The sequence below is a fragment of the Alligator mississippiensis genome, chromosome 1, assembly GCF_030867095.1.
Source record: "Alligator mississippiensis isolate rAllMis1 chromosome 1, rAllMis1, whole genome shotgun sequence".
In the NCBI taxonomy this organism is placed as follows: Eukaryota; Metazoa; Chordata; order Crocodylia; family Alligatoridae; genus Alligator; species Alligator mississippiensis.
In genome coordinates this window covers 473,985,169-473,999,591 of record NC_081824.1, presented here as the reverse complement: position 1 = coordinate 473,999,591, position 14,423 = coordinate 473,985,169, and the positions used below count along the sequence as shown (strand labels likewise).

Genomic DNA, 14,423 nt, shown 5'->3' with positions numbered 1-14,423 from the left:
CGCGCCGGCAGTTCCCTTTTACAATAACTTCCAAAACACAAAGCAAACCGTAGGGGACCCGAGAGCTCTTCTCGCATCCAAGAGATGCAGTTAACCGATATAGGGGCATCCAGGGGGAAGGGAGCCGTGGACGCAGGACCTCGGTGAGGGTGATCAAGCCTCTCCGATGTCATTTTTTTATCTACCATACTGGCGTTTGGTCACCCTTTCTTTATCACAGTTGGGAACGCCACCGTTTCTTTCAGCAGGCGATGTTCTTTGGGTAAAAGCGCTGTCTTTTATTAGACCGACTAAATACCCATTTCAAATGGCAAAAATCGATGTCTTTCATGTTTCAGGGGTGTTAATTGTAGATGAAATACTAAATATGAATACTTCATTGCAAATACCAAACCAAGTTACTCCTGTAGGTAGGACACCACCACTAACAACATTCAAGAACCAGGCATAGACCCGAAATACCTGCTTCTAGTTCTGCTCTTTCATCCCTACTGCTTCCATCATGTTTGTGACTTTTCCCTTCATTTATTTTTCATTAACTAACTCTCTGAATGCTCCTCCTCTTGTTCCTCTGTACCTTCCACGGACACACCATCACCTCCTCCTTCCTCCACCTCTGCTCCCAAGATTGATAAGTGCACCATGACACCTGCTTGGTCTGTACCTTACTCCCAGCAGAACGGAGACGCCCGTATCATCCGGAGCAGAGTGAACAACAACAAAGGCGCCATGTACAAAAGTATCCTGCTAAGTGATGTGGAAGAGCTGTCTAGATTTATTACTGGATGCGTTTTCACTCTGGATGACAATTTCAATGTAAATTCTCCGCTACACCAATTCACACCAAGACAAAGCTTTTAAATATTAGAGGCCACATCATGCCCTTGATTCTTAGGAGAATCCCCCTCTTGATTACCTGGAGGAGTCAGCGCACCTCTACTCCCCTTTGGGATGGCATGGGTGCAGTTGGGGAAGAGTGACAATTAGAGATCCAGCGCTGACGTGTCCAGCTGTCTGAAGTCAGGGCCAAATGAAACAGAAGAAAGAACTGGGAGCATCACCCGTACACTGACCGGTGCCCAGAAACCCACAGGGACGACACAGGCCAGATCCACTCCCAGAAATCCATCCTGCTTGAAAACATCTACGAGCTCTGCACCAGGAATTTGTGATGACTTGTGTAAAGTCAGCATCACAGTATTAATTCTGGTGCAGCACAGTACAGCCTCCCTCTCCTCCAGGATTGGCTGAAAGCCATTTTTTGTCCTGATACGTCCAGTCCCCTAGTGAGTTATTACATCCTTGCCTTCAACAAATTCCTGGAGAAAACTAGTTTACTAGATGTTTGAAATGGGCACAGCTCCTTTCTTGCCCGTGCATGTAACCTGAGTCACAGGGCTATGTCACAACCCATTGTTCATACGCCTATAGTACAGCGGAGAATCCCATAGTTTGATACAGAGGGCACAGTCTGTCAATCATTTTGTAAGTAGGTCATGTAAGTAGGTCACGAGTGGAAAACTCCAGAGCCCAGTGACTATATATTAATGACCTAGAAAAAGTTCCCGCCAATCTTAGGTAAATTCGTAGCCCACTATTGGACTGTTCTAAATCATTCCTACCTGGCGGCCAGCGATTGGCTTGCTAGCCATATAAGAGGTTGAAGCAGTTTCCGCCCAAGTTGGAGAACTCCACATACATCTCCTGGAGAGCTCTGAGCCCGCTGTGGAGCCTAGCAAACTCCGCGTGTGTCTTAGAGAAGAAATTAGGGGCCTGATCAACCTCTAATTGCTCCCCGTCACCAACCTAGACCTAGACGTAACCCGACAACTGCCGGCCCGACACATCTGCAGACCGACCAAACGAACTCTGTAATTTCTGCCCGCCCCAAGTTTTGTTTACAACTGTAATCGAAGCAAGCTTCGGACCTGTGCTGTACGAGCAGTGTAAGTAAACTATCTTTTTGTTCAATCAAAACGCGTCAGTACCTGATTCCACTCCAAGTGTCACAAGTACCCGCCCGCCGACTAGGGCTCCTAAGGCCCCGAACCCCGCGCCGTGGCTCTCGGCGGCGACATGGCGACGAGGATGGGATACGGGGAAGATGCAAGGGAGTTGGAATTAGTTAAAAACTGCCCATGGCGCAGTGGGGAGCGCCTGACGTCCGATTCGGATGATCTATGGGCACACATTGCCTACCATCAGGCCGGGGGAACAGGACCAAATGCAGTTACCGGTCATTTCTCTCTGAGGGGCGAAGCGGGAGAAGGAAAAGAGTGGAGCGCTAAGCTCGATGTAAGGGCCCTGGGCTGTGTTGTGGGCAGAACAGGGGTCGTGTATAGACCCTGGGACGAAGCGGGAATCCTGTCCCTACATCGGGTAAAAGCGGCGAGCGTAGCGGACCCGACCCCTGCCCAGGAGTTTGCCCGCTGCATCCGCCACGTAGGGGAGGGCGGGGAAGGAACACCTCCCGACAAGTTTAACTGCCCGACCATGGTACCCCAGTCACACAGTCACGAACTGTTCACTTGGCTCCGTAAAAATTTAGAGACGGAGGGCCGCACCGCGACCAAATGTGCAGGCCCCAAATGGGACAAGGGAAAAATGATTAATGTTTTATTCCGCGCATTTGTCAATGCAACACATGATATTGAAAATCTAAGCAGCCAGTTAATAACTGTAGGCAAGGCCGCAGCAGAAGCAGCAGCGGCGGAACCCCTTAAGCAGCCGCTAGAAAATGGCGCCGAGAAAAAAGTGAGTCGCCCGCAGGACCCGGAAAAGAAGGGCGGAGCTTTGAAAGAACAGGCGGGAATCCAGGCGACAGCCCCACCCCCCGGGGAGGCGCCATCCCCAACGGTTCCACCCCCTTTTTGTAACTGCAACCGAAACCAGCTTCCCTCCAGCGCCGCCCTAGAGCTGGGGAGGAGCGAGGCGGCTCCAGGGCCGGTAGCCCCGCCGGCAGAATCCACACCACCTCCTTATGAAAACGAAAGAAAGGGCAGTGAGTCATTATATCCTATTTTGCCCACTCCGCCCCCGGAGCCTCCTCCGACACAGGCCCTTCCCATAAGCATAGTTAAGTATACGACTAATCCACAGGGCCACATCCAAGCAACCACTACGCTTCGTACCCGCAATCAAGCTGAAATGCAAGAGCTATTTAAAGAATCAAAAATTAAACCTGGAGAGACTTTAGCTGTTCAGCTCGGTCGACTAGTGGTCGAATTTGGCTCGGAATTACTGGGCCTAGAAGAGGCCTGCTTCCTCACCCGCCAAGCGGCGTGGAGTGGGGGACATGCTACTGATCTTGGATCAGTGCAAAGGAACACTGCTTGGAATATCCCACTGCCATCGCTTGTAGCAGGACAGATTGCACAAAAGTCCCATGTGTGGCATGATGGACGGCCAGAACCAACATCAGCTGAGCAGTTGCTATTGGCCATTATTGGAACGTCGTACTGCACTTGGCAACCCGGACGCCGACCACTGGGATTAACAGCGCAACAGGCCAACGGACCGTGGCCACACCGATACTTAACAAACCTCGGAACGGTCCCCACCACTCCGGAGGCCATGGAGGCCTGCGTAGAGGTTTACAGAGGGTCTCATGCCATTATCCTCCGCCTCCTCCTCACCCCACAGGTGGGCCAACAAGCCGGAAACATCCTAAGTCAACTCGGACGTCTTCAGGCCCTAATGAAAACAGCCAGGTCCTCAAAGAGCGTGCATTGGGCCACAGAACCGGACCCAAATTCAGCGTGCCCTATTGAACGTCGCGATGGGCCGTTTTGACTGGAACCAAAGCCACCACTAGAGAGGACAGCGAGAGAAAAAGCTATGTTCTGGTTCCTGTTGAATGAGTCCGGCCTCACCAAACAGCAACTGCGCGCCCTAAGGGACGAAGGACAGAAGGCACTTGCCGAAAAATTGGGCTTTAAGTACAACGAGAAGCAACAAAATGAGTAATGGCCGCCGGTCGAACCGGTGGCCACGCTTCCAAGCCTGACCCCCTGGACTCACGTCCATACACCAGCCTCATTGTCTATAACCCCGCTAACCCTACACTGCAGCGCAAGATTTCTTTCCTCCTTGACACAGGGGCACAAGTCAACGTTATAACCCCTATGACATCTCATGAAAAAACCTCAAAAACCATCATGGTGCAAGGACTGAACGCAACAGCAGCTACCGCAAAACTCAAATTCTATGTAGTCAGTCACAACAAGCCGCTTGAGGCAGTCCTAGGGGGCATAAACATCCTAGGCATTCCCGGCATCAAGGCACTGCAGCTAAAAGAACAGACACTACAAGCCCTCCCACTCTCCGTTGCTGAGCCCGATCAACACCAACCTACGTTCTGCAATATATCGACATGGCGTTAGAAGCCAATCCCGACCAAGGATCCTTTGAAGGGGGCACTAGTTGAGCTCCTGCAACGCCTTGAACAGCAAAAATGCATTCAACCGATAACAGCCATTAAACCTGATGCCACGGCATATCAGAGTACGGTGGATGCTCATACTCTGGTTACTTGACGAAGCTGCGCCTTAGAAATGGGTGCTGTTGATTACTTAATATGTGTATTGTGTTTTTAAAAGATTTGCAGAAACGTATCGCGTTTTCCATCAGGGCTGTCCAGTTGTTCAGAAGCACCTCTTACACCTCATCTCCTTAGACCTTGTACTTTTATTTATACCATAGACTTTTTGTAGCTTTTTTGGTTTTTTCCCTATTTCTGAATTGGGCCTTGACTTTTGGGGAGACCAGATTTTTCTGTCACGATTTGTGCTCAGCAGATAAGAGGGTGGTCAGCGCTTCTCTGTAGGATAGAGGAACGTGCGACTTCTCTGAACGTATAACAAGGTGTTTGTTCGCTTTGACGTCACGCAGTATTAATATTACCAGCCCCGCAATACTATACTGGCAACTATAGGCCAGTCAGTGTCACCTCCATCCTCGGCAAAGTCTTTGAAAAAATTATCAAGGCTCACACTTGCGAGAGCCCGACAGGACAAATTCTGCTGAGGGGAAACCAGCACGGGTTCATGGCAGGCAGATCGTGCCTGACCAATCTAGTCTCTTTTTATGACCAGGTTACAAAACACCTGGACACAGGAGGAGGGGTTGACATCGTTTACTTAGACTTCAGGAAGGCCTTCGATACGGTATCCCACCCCATACTGGTGAACAAGTTAAGAGGCTGTGACTTGGAAGACTGCACGGTCCGGTGGGTGGCGAGTTGGCTAGAGGGTCGCACCCAGAGAGTCATAGCGGATGGGTTGGTATCGACCTGGAAGGTTGTGGGCAGTGGGGTCCCGCAGGGCTCGGTCCTAGGACCGATACTCTTTAACCTCTTCATCAGCGACTTGGACAAGGGAGTGAAGTGTACTCTGTCCAAGTTTGTGGATGACACAAAGCTGTGGGAAGAAGTGGACACGCCAGAGGGCAGGGAACAGCTGCAGGCAGACCTGGACAGGTTGGACAAGTGGGCAGAAAACAACAGAATGCAATTCAACAAGGATAAATGCAAAGTGCTGCACCTAGGGAGGAAAAATGTCCAGCACACCTAAAGCCTAGGGAATGACCTGCTGGGTGGCACGGAAGCAGAAAAGGATCTCGGAGTCCTAGTGGACTCCAAGATGAACGTGAGCTGGCAGTGTGATGAAGCCATCAGAAAAGCTAACGACACTTTATCGTGCATCAGCAGATGCATGATGAAAGGATCCGAGGAGGTGATACTTCCCCTCTATCAGGCGCTGGTCAGACCGCAGTTGGAGTACTGCGTGCAGTTCTGGGCGCCGCACTTCAAGAAGGATGCGGATAACCTGGAGAGGGTCCAGAGAAGGAGGAGGGGTGGAGCCTCATGGGACGGTATGGGAAGGTCCAGCCAGGAGCGGGGGGAAAAAAAGACCCCCAAAGAGAAAGGAGCGTCGGTGGCGGGAGTCATCGGGAGACCCCGGGGCAAGAGAAGGAGGCGGCAGGAGCAGCGGACCCTGAAGAGGAGAAAAATGGAGGCCAGGGGACAAAATGGAGGGTGAAGGTAACCCTCACCTTTGAGGGGTCTGAGGGGAACAAGACTCTGAGGCGCGGAGACTTTATGGCTGAGGTCCTCTTTAAGACCCTCAAAGCGAATCCGAGGGACATGCACTGCGTGGTGGCCTTCGACAACAGGAAGGTCTGGAACGTGACTTTTGAGACTGAGAAATGTTACGCCGCCTCTTGGAAGGCGCATGAGGAGGCATTGGAACGAGGGGAGCTGGAGGAGTTGGTGTTCGATATGGGGCAGACGGCATGGGAGAGAGTGCTGTATATTGTTTTCAGACATGTTGCATAAGGACAACATGAGAAGATGGTTGGAGAAGAGGCTGGAGAAGGTGACGTTTGTGGAAAAAGAGTATGATCGGTGGGGGATTTGGACCGGGGCATGGAGGGCAAAGGTGGTGCTCTATGAGGTGGTGGGGAGCCCGGGGGCGGTTAAGCACTTGGCTTCGGCGGTGCAAGTTGGCCGCGTAGGGGATATGTGGTTTATCATGACCAGCCCAAGCTGTGTAATCGGTGCGGGCAAGAGGGGCACCTGGCGGCGTTCTGCCAGCTCACGGTGTGTTATCGATGCAGGGGGCTGGGGCACACAGCTCAATTGTGTAAGGAGAGCTTTGTATGTAAAGGTTGCGGGCAGGAGGGGCATATACAGCAGACGGGCCCCTCGTCTTACGCAAATAGAGTGCAGATGGCAGGGCGTCATGAGGAGCGGGGTGGGGAGGAGAGAGAAATGGGGGAGGAGGAACAGCTGGGTGGGCCGGAGGAGGGAGGAGAGATGATTGTGGAGGAAACACCGATGGAAGAAAGACCTGGGCAGGAGGAGGGTAAAGAGGAGATAGAAGAGGCAGGTTTTGGGGGGTGTTGGGGGGGACGTGGTGGAGGTGTTCCGGGAGGTGATGGGGTCAGGGGTGGCAGGGGAGGGGTTTGCGGTGGGGGTGGTGGTGTTACTGCACAAGGGGGACAGGGAGGTGTTGAAGAATTGGAGACCAATCACGTTATTGAACGTAGACTATAAGTTGTTTTCAAGGGGCTGGCGACAAGGATGGGGAAGGTGATGGGGGAGGTGGTGGGGGAAGACCAGACGTGTGCGGTGAAGGGTAGGAGGTTGGGGGATACGCAGTGGGTGTGGAGGGATATGTTGGAGTACGTGGGAGAGAGGGGGTGGAAGGTGGTGGTGGGCAGAGAGCCCTGTATAGAGGGGCGAGGAGCAGAATCGTGGTGAAGGGCTGTTTGGGAGAGGAATTCAGGGTGGAGAGAGGGGTGCGCCAGGGGTGCCCCCTTTCTCCGGGGCTGTTTGTGTGCGGCATAGAGCCGTTGGCACAGAGGGTGAGGAGGGATGGGAGGGTGAGAGGAATGCCGGTGCTGGGGGGAGAAGATTTGAGGGTTACATTATATATGGATGACGTGATGTTTATAGTGCGGGATGAGGGGTCTCTGAGGAGGGCGGTGGAGGGAATTAAGGAATATGGGGAGGCAGCGGGGCCACGGGTGAACGAGGGGAAAAGCAGTTTGTTGGCGGTGGGGGAGTGGACCGGACTGGAGGAGGTGGGGTGGCGGGTGGAGAAGGAGGGTTTGAAGGTGCTGGGAGCGTATATGGATGTGAGGGGGAAGGGGGAACGGGCGTGGGAGGAGGTTCGAGGGAGGGTGAGGAAAGTGGTAGGGATATGGGGAACGAGCAAGCTGTCGTTCAGGGGGAAGGTGGGGATTATGGAGCAGTTTTTGTTGCTGACAATTCTGTTTGCGGCAATGGTGTACCCGCCCACCTGGTTGCAGGAGAGGTGGGTGCAAAGGGAAACGTGTCTCTTTTTTTGGAGTGGGCAGGCAGAGAGGGTGGCGAGGAGGGAGGTATATAAGGGGGAGGACTTGGGAGGCTGGGGCGTGCCGGAACTAGAGGTGTTTCTGTATGTGCACTTTTGGAAAGGGGTGCTGAGAGTTGGGGGCCTGGAGGGGAGCAAAGTGGGGGCAATGTGTAGATATTGGGCGGGAAGGTATTTGAGGAGGTTGGGGTTATAAGGGGGGAGGTGGACGGGGTTGTGGGCCGAGAGACCGGCCAAGTGGTATGCACGGGGGTGGGGCTTCTTGAGGGCAAAGGGGCTGGAGGGTCGGAGTAGGCAAACGCCAGGGTTCGGAGGATGGAACGTGGAGCAACACCCCCAGGTCTCAAGGACGCCCTGATCCACTGACGAGAACGTTCGAGGCACGGAGACCCCAGCTAGGGCGGAACGGCGACTGCGGATCCCGGAGGACCCTCCCAGGAGGGTGGACCAGCTCACCTGAGCCGGCGAAGAACCCCAACGCACCCCCCCCACGATGTCGGGACCCCAACAGGCGGCGGCAGACCCCCGACCATTGATTGGCCCCCGGAGGCAGAGAGACCCCAGCTGACTTCCTGCCCTTTGGGCAGGGGGCTGGACTCGATGAACTTCCGAGGTCCCTTCCAGCCCTAATGTCTATGAAATCTATGAAATCTATGAAAGCCCGGAACCCTGGCTGACAAGAGCCGCCTCCTGGCGGAGGACCCCGGAGCCCGAGGACGCCCCCCGGATGACGACGGAGCGCCCCGAGCAACAGCGGACCCCTCCGGACCCCCATGGCACCTCGGTGACAACAGCGGGCCCCGAACGGCGATGACCCCTGGACCCCAGCAGTCCCGAGGATGGCCCCCCCCAGGGTCTCCCCACGCTGGTGGAGGAGCCCCGAGCCCCCCCGACACTGGACCCCACCACGGACGACCCAGGGGAAGGAGCAGACGTGACAGTGCTCACGTTCCTCCCCTTCCCTCTTCCGGACAAGCTGTTCTGCCCGACCTGCCACCTGCCGAGACAGTACAGGTCGCACAGCGACATGAACAAGCACCTGCGGCGCTTCCACCAGCTGCGCCTAGCTTTTTACTGCTCCCTCTGCGGCACCGAATACGAGGCCTTGAAGCTCCTCAAAAACCACCAGAAGGTATGCCAAGGCCACGGAGCCGAGAGGAGACCCGTCACGCTCGTGAGGTCCGTCGCCCCGGCCCAGCACACCCAGGCCGTGGTGCGGAGACCCGCCAGACCAGCCACCCCGCCGACAACCCCACCGGACCAGGCCTCCAGGGACCGCCCGACGGAGAGACCTGCCCCGACGCCACCGTGCAGGCCTCCGCCCAGGGACCCCCGACCGGACACGACACGCCGACCAGAGAGCCCCCCTCCCGGACTCCCGGGGCCACCCAAGGCCCCTGTCCCTCCGAGGATTCCGGAGCCGCCGAGAGGAACCGAGCCGCCGGGTGCCCTCCAGCCCCCGAGCGTGCCAGAATCTCCTGGTGCAGAGCCCTCCCCACAGCAGAGGATGCCCTCTCCATGGCAGACCCTCTGGCTGGAGGAGCTCTCCCGGGCCACCACCTTCGAAGCTTTCGAGGCCTTGGTGGCCCGGCTCACAGAGGAGCTCTCGGCGGCCGCCCGGCCCGGCCAACCCCGAGGAAACAGTAGACCAGCAACGCGACGGGACCACAGACCGCAGCCACAGAGGTGACCCAGGCGCCAGCACTACAACCCGGCGGCAGCCTCCAGGATCCAGAAGCTGTACCGGGCCAACCATCCCAAGGCGGTGAGAGAGATCCTGGGGGGACCCTCGGCCTTCTGCCAGGTCCCCCGGGAGGCTCTTTTCAGCTATTTCAGCAGGGTCTTCAACCTCCTAACAGAAGCCGCCGCCCCACGCCCTGCGACCGTCGAAGCGCTGACCCCCGTGCCCCCGGCGGAGGGGTTCGAGGATGCCTTCACGCCGCAGGAGGTGGAAGCCCGCCTGAAGAGGACCAGGGACACCGCCCCCGGCAAGGACGGGATCAGGTACGGTCTCCTTAAAAAATGTGACCCGGGCTGCCTTGTTCTTTCTGTTCTCTTCAACAGGTGCAGAGACTTCCGGCGCACGCCCGCCGCCTGGAAGAGGGCCATGACGGTCCTCTCCCACAAGAAGGGAGACCCGAACGACCCGGCGCGGGGAAACAGGACGTTCTGGCCCCTGTCTGGTTTAGATACAACTTCCAACCCACGTTTTGAAAAGAAATGCTTAAAAATAGTAAATAAATAAATAAAAATCAACCCTCTCAGAGCGTAAGGTACTATCTGTGATTTGCCTCGTGGTATGGCCTCAAGTTCCTATTGGCTTTGTCATCTTTTTTTTGGATTTACAATCCTTAACATCTACTAATAAAAGTCAATCTGTTCTTATCAGTTTGAGAACTGATACATCCTCTATGTGAGGCCTCTAGAAGGCCATGATCAGAGCACCGGGGAAGACGGAGGGGACAGCGGTGCAGAGAGAGATGGCAGCTACGAAGGCGAGGCCCAATATGCAGATCGGGATGCAGATTGGTATGCAAATGACGGCGGAGACGAGAGCTGAGGAGTATAGAGTTCAGGAGCAGCGGCGGCGATGGGCAAACAAACCAGATCGGCGGAAAGGACGACGACAACGGAGTTGGTGGCGGAGGAGGAGGAAGGGTGGACCCGTGTGCAGCGGAAAGGGAAGGCCCAAGTGGGAGCAGGGGGCAGAAGACCCCTGAAGAGAGAGGAGCATCGCTGGCGGCAGGAAGTCGTTGGGAGACCCTGGGGCAAGAGGAGGCAGCAGGAGTGGTAGACCTTGAAGAGGAAGAAAATGGAGGGTGAGGGTGACCTTCGTCCTTGTATGTGGTGATGGTGTATCCTGTGTTCTGGCTACAGGCCTGGTGGATCTAGCGGGCCTTGTGCCTTTTGTTCTGGGGGGGGAAGACTAAGAAAGTGGCTAGAACAGAGATATATAAGGATGAGGGATTGGGGGGATGGGGCTTCCCCAACATATAGACCTTTGTTTATGTGCACTTTTTGAAGATGGTGGTGAGGGAAGCGAGGGGAGCAGCGGGCATCGTGACTAATTTCTGCAGGTTCTGGGGAGGAAGACTCCTGAGAAGGCTGGGCCTGTTCGGGAGTGCGTGGCAGGGAGCGTGGGCTTGGCAGATGTCGCTGCCCTACGCCCGACTTGGAGCCTTTGTTGCAAAAGAAGGATTGGAGGGGTTAGGGATCGAGGGGCTGGGAGATGCCAAAAAGGTCTTGAACTTCCTGAGAGGGAAACAGAGGATGTCGGATGTTGGGGAATTGAGACCGGAGTGAGTCAGCAGGGTGTGGAAAGGACTGGTGAGGAAGGACTGGAAAGGGGAGCATGAGGAGCTGGCGTGGAGGGCGGTGCGAAATGCTGTGCCAGTGCGACAGGTGCTCTATCGCTGGGGACTCTCTCGGTCCCCCAAGTGCCCAAGGGAGCTCTGCGATGAGCCCGAGACGGTGACACGTACTGTGGGACTGTTCTTACGCACAACGGGTGTGGGGGAAGGCGACTACCTATTTGAAGGATACGGGAAAGGGAACGGGGGTCACTTCCAGAAATGTTCTCTATGGTTTATCAGAGGGACGGATGGGACATGGGGGGTGCGGGTCTTAATCACCTGCACCAAAGTAGCACTATGGAAAGTACGCTCCTTGTTGGCTCTAAAGGGGTCGTGCTTTTCCACAACAGCGTCTGCAGTTAGCAATGCACGAGCTGCACTTCTATAGAGCTAGAGAAGGAAATATGAAAGAAGGAGGGGACGAAAAATTCTGGCAAGAGCTGGACTTCAGGGGGTTGTTTCAGCCCCGCACAGGTATAGGCTAAACTAAGAGTCAGCATTGTGAGTAGAAAAGGCTGGCTAGGGTTGCACATGGGACAGGGACAACAAGAGACCTGTATTGCACACAATGTTCTTCCTTTCCTTTTTTGGGGGGGGTGGGGGGGATGTACAGGATGTCTAATACGATATGTGTAATATGTGTTAGATAGCCAATACTCAGGGATGTTGTATATACTGTGTACAAATGAGATGATGTGCAATATGATATCAATCCCAATGTTTTGTATTATGTTATTTGAAATGTTGTATTACCCGTTGTGAGGCCTCTGTCTGGGGTCGTTTTGAGTCTTTTGTTATAGTCAGGTTTTTCTAATCAAATGTTTACTAAAGGAAAAAAAGAAAAAACAAAAAAACCCCCAAAAAACAAACAAAAAAAACCCCTCGCCCTTGAGGGGTATAAGGGAAACAAGACTCTGAGGTGCGGAGACTTTATGGTTGAGGTCCTCTTGAAGACCCTCAAAGTAAATCCGAGGGACATGCACTGTGTGGTGACCTTCGACAACAGGAAGATCTGGAACGTTACTTGAAAATGAGAAATGTTACGCTGCCTCTTGGAAGGCGCACGAGGAGGCGTTGGACAGAGGGGAGCTGGAGGGGTTGGTGTTTGATATGGGGTGGACGGCACGGGAGAGAGTGCTATATATTAAGATGTTTACAGACATGGCGCAGAAGGACAACGTGAGAAGATGGTTGGAGCAGAGGGTAGAGAGTGTGACATTTGTAGAAAAAGAATGTGATCGGTGCAGGGTTTGGACGGGGGCATGGAGGGCGAAAGTGGTGCTCCATGAGGTGGTGGGGAGCCCCGGGGCGGTTAAGCACTTGGCTTCGGCAGTGCAAGTTGGGCCGTGTAGGGGATACGTGGTCTATCACGACCAGCCCAAGCTGAGCAATAGGTGCGGGCAGCAGGGGCACATACAGCAGATGGTTCCCCACCCCACCCCACCCCCATCCTTATATTGTTAGTCCCTCGCCCGGGCGCTCTGTATTTCCCTATCGGCTTTGTCATCTTTTTTTTTGGATTTACAATCCTTATCATCTACTAATAAAAGTCAGTCTGTTCTTATCAGTTTAATATCTATGTCCTCGATGTGAGGACTTTATATTAAATGGATTTTTGGAACTGGGAGATGGACTCGGAGCTTGCTCCATCCACTCCACGCATCGGCCTGGTATTACAGTGCCTAGAGGAGTGGTGCACCTCCCCTCGGGGAGAACTTGCTGCTGTCAAAAAGTAGATCTCGTCGCTTCTTCAGAGACATCGGGGGGGCTGGTGCTGGGCAGGGGCCCCCGGCAGTCTGGCAGGCAGGCTACTACTTGTCCGAAGCCTTCAAGATGGCGGGGTGGCTGGCTGTCCGGAGGAAAGCGGTCCCTCTGCCTGCACCTGCATGGAGAGCGCGGTCAGCAGCGTGCAGCTGAGGGGGGTGTCAGGGGCAGCCTGCTTGGTGACCCCCTGCGAACAGCTCTGTTACAGCGGAAATCCTCTGTCACAGCAGAAATCGGGGGCTTTAGGATGCCAGAAAGCCGTGGATGTTGTCGTCATACTGTTATGAAGCAAAACGAAACAAACTGAACACAGGCGGTACGGTACGGTACGGTACGGTACGGTACGTCTCAGAGGTCAGATGCAAGCCACAACTGAAAGCTGGAAGGCCTGGGAAGAGCCAGAGGCCGCCACAACACCAAGGCGAGGCTTCTGGAGCACGATGCGCTACACACCAACTACGTGGTGAGCACATGAATCGTTTTGTCGACAGTAGGTCATGTTCTGCAAAAGCTCTCTTCAAGGCACCGTTATTTGGGATGTCAATTAGTGCCATGTGGAACGTGTTGGGGCATCGGTGGCATCCGCTCCAAATGGATCTGCAAACAGCTTCAGCTCATCGCTGTGTTCCCTGAAATCCGCACATCTTTGTTTGAATTCATCCAGCAGACGCCGACCAGTGCAGAATACGCGTCATGGGTCACAGTCTCAGCACATCTTGTTAATAGTATTGTGAAATGGGTGACATTCTTCTTATTTAACTGTTTCTGAAACAATTCGAGCTTACAAATGAAGGATTGGATGTGTTCATACAGTCTGTTGACAAATTGATCCTTCCCTCGCCATTTTAGATTCAAATCTGCAAGATACTTGGTGTGTCAACTAGGATGCCAAGTCATCATCATCATCCATGAAGCCAGCATCTTTTCCTTTGTTTGTCATGAAGGTTTTAATTTCGTCAAGCAGTGACGAGTATTTGGCTAGCGTGACTAGCGTGGCTGCCCTGCTGAGCCAACGGACTTGGCAGAAGTAAATAACGTCATCATGGTCCGATCCTATCTCGCAAGAAATGCTTGGGATGTCTATGACTAAGCCCCTTTGACCTGATGGAACTGACTGTAGAAACCACCTTTTCCATCACGTCTCATCCCCAGGGCCTTTGCACACAGCTGTTCCTGGTGAAGGACGCAGGGATGTGTGATGACATCCTGAGGCGCAGACTTGACCAGTAAACTGACAGATCCATCGTGCTTGCCTGTCATCGCAGGGGCGCCATCCGTTGTTAGACCACAGAGTTTGTCCTCTGGAAGACTGAACTCCAACAAGACACGTTTGACTTCATTGAAAATGTCCTGTCCTGCCGTTTTGCCTTTCATTGGACACAAGTCGAGCAGTTCCTCAACAACATGCAATGGTTTGGTCACTCCTCGTACAAAGGTTGCAGTTGAGCTG

The 14,423-nt window shown here is 54.1% G+C and overlaps 1 non-coding gene across 1 annotated transcript; it reads left to right on the top strand.

Moving 5' to 3' along the window:
• Positions 1–12,714: 12,714 nt before the first annotated feature.
• On the top strand, positions 12,715–12,913 carry LOC132247905 (U2 spliceosomal RNA). Its single transcript, XR_009459301.1, has one exon. It is a non-coding gene; the product is annotated as a U2 spliceosomal RNA (small nuclear RNA).
• Positions 12,914–14,423: the final 1,510 nt, after the last annotated feature.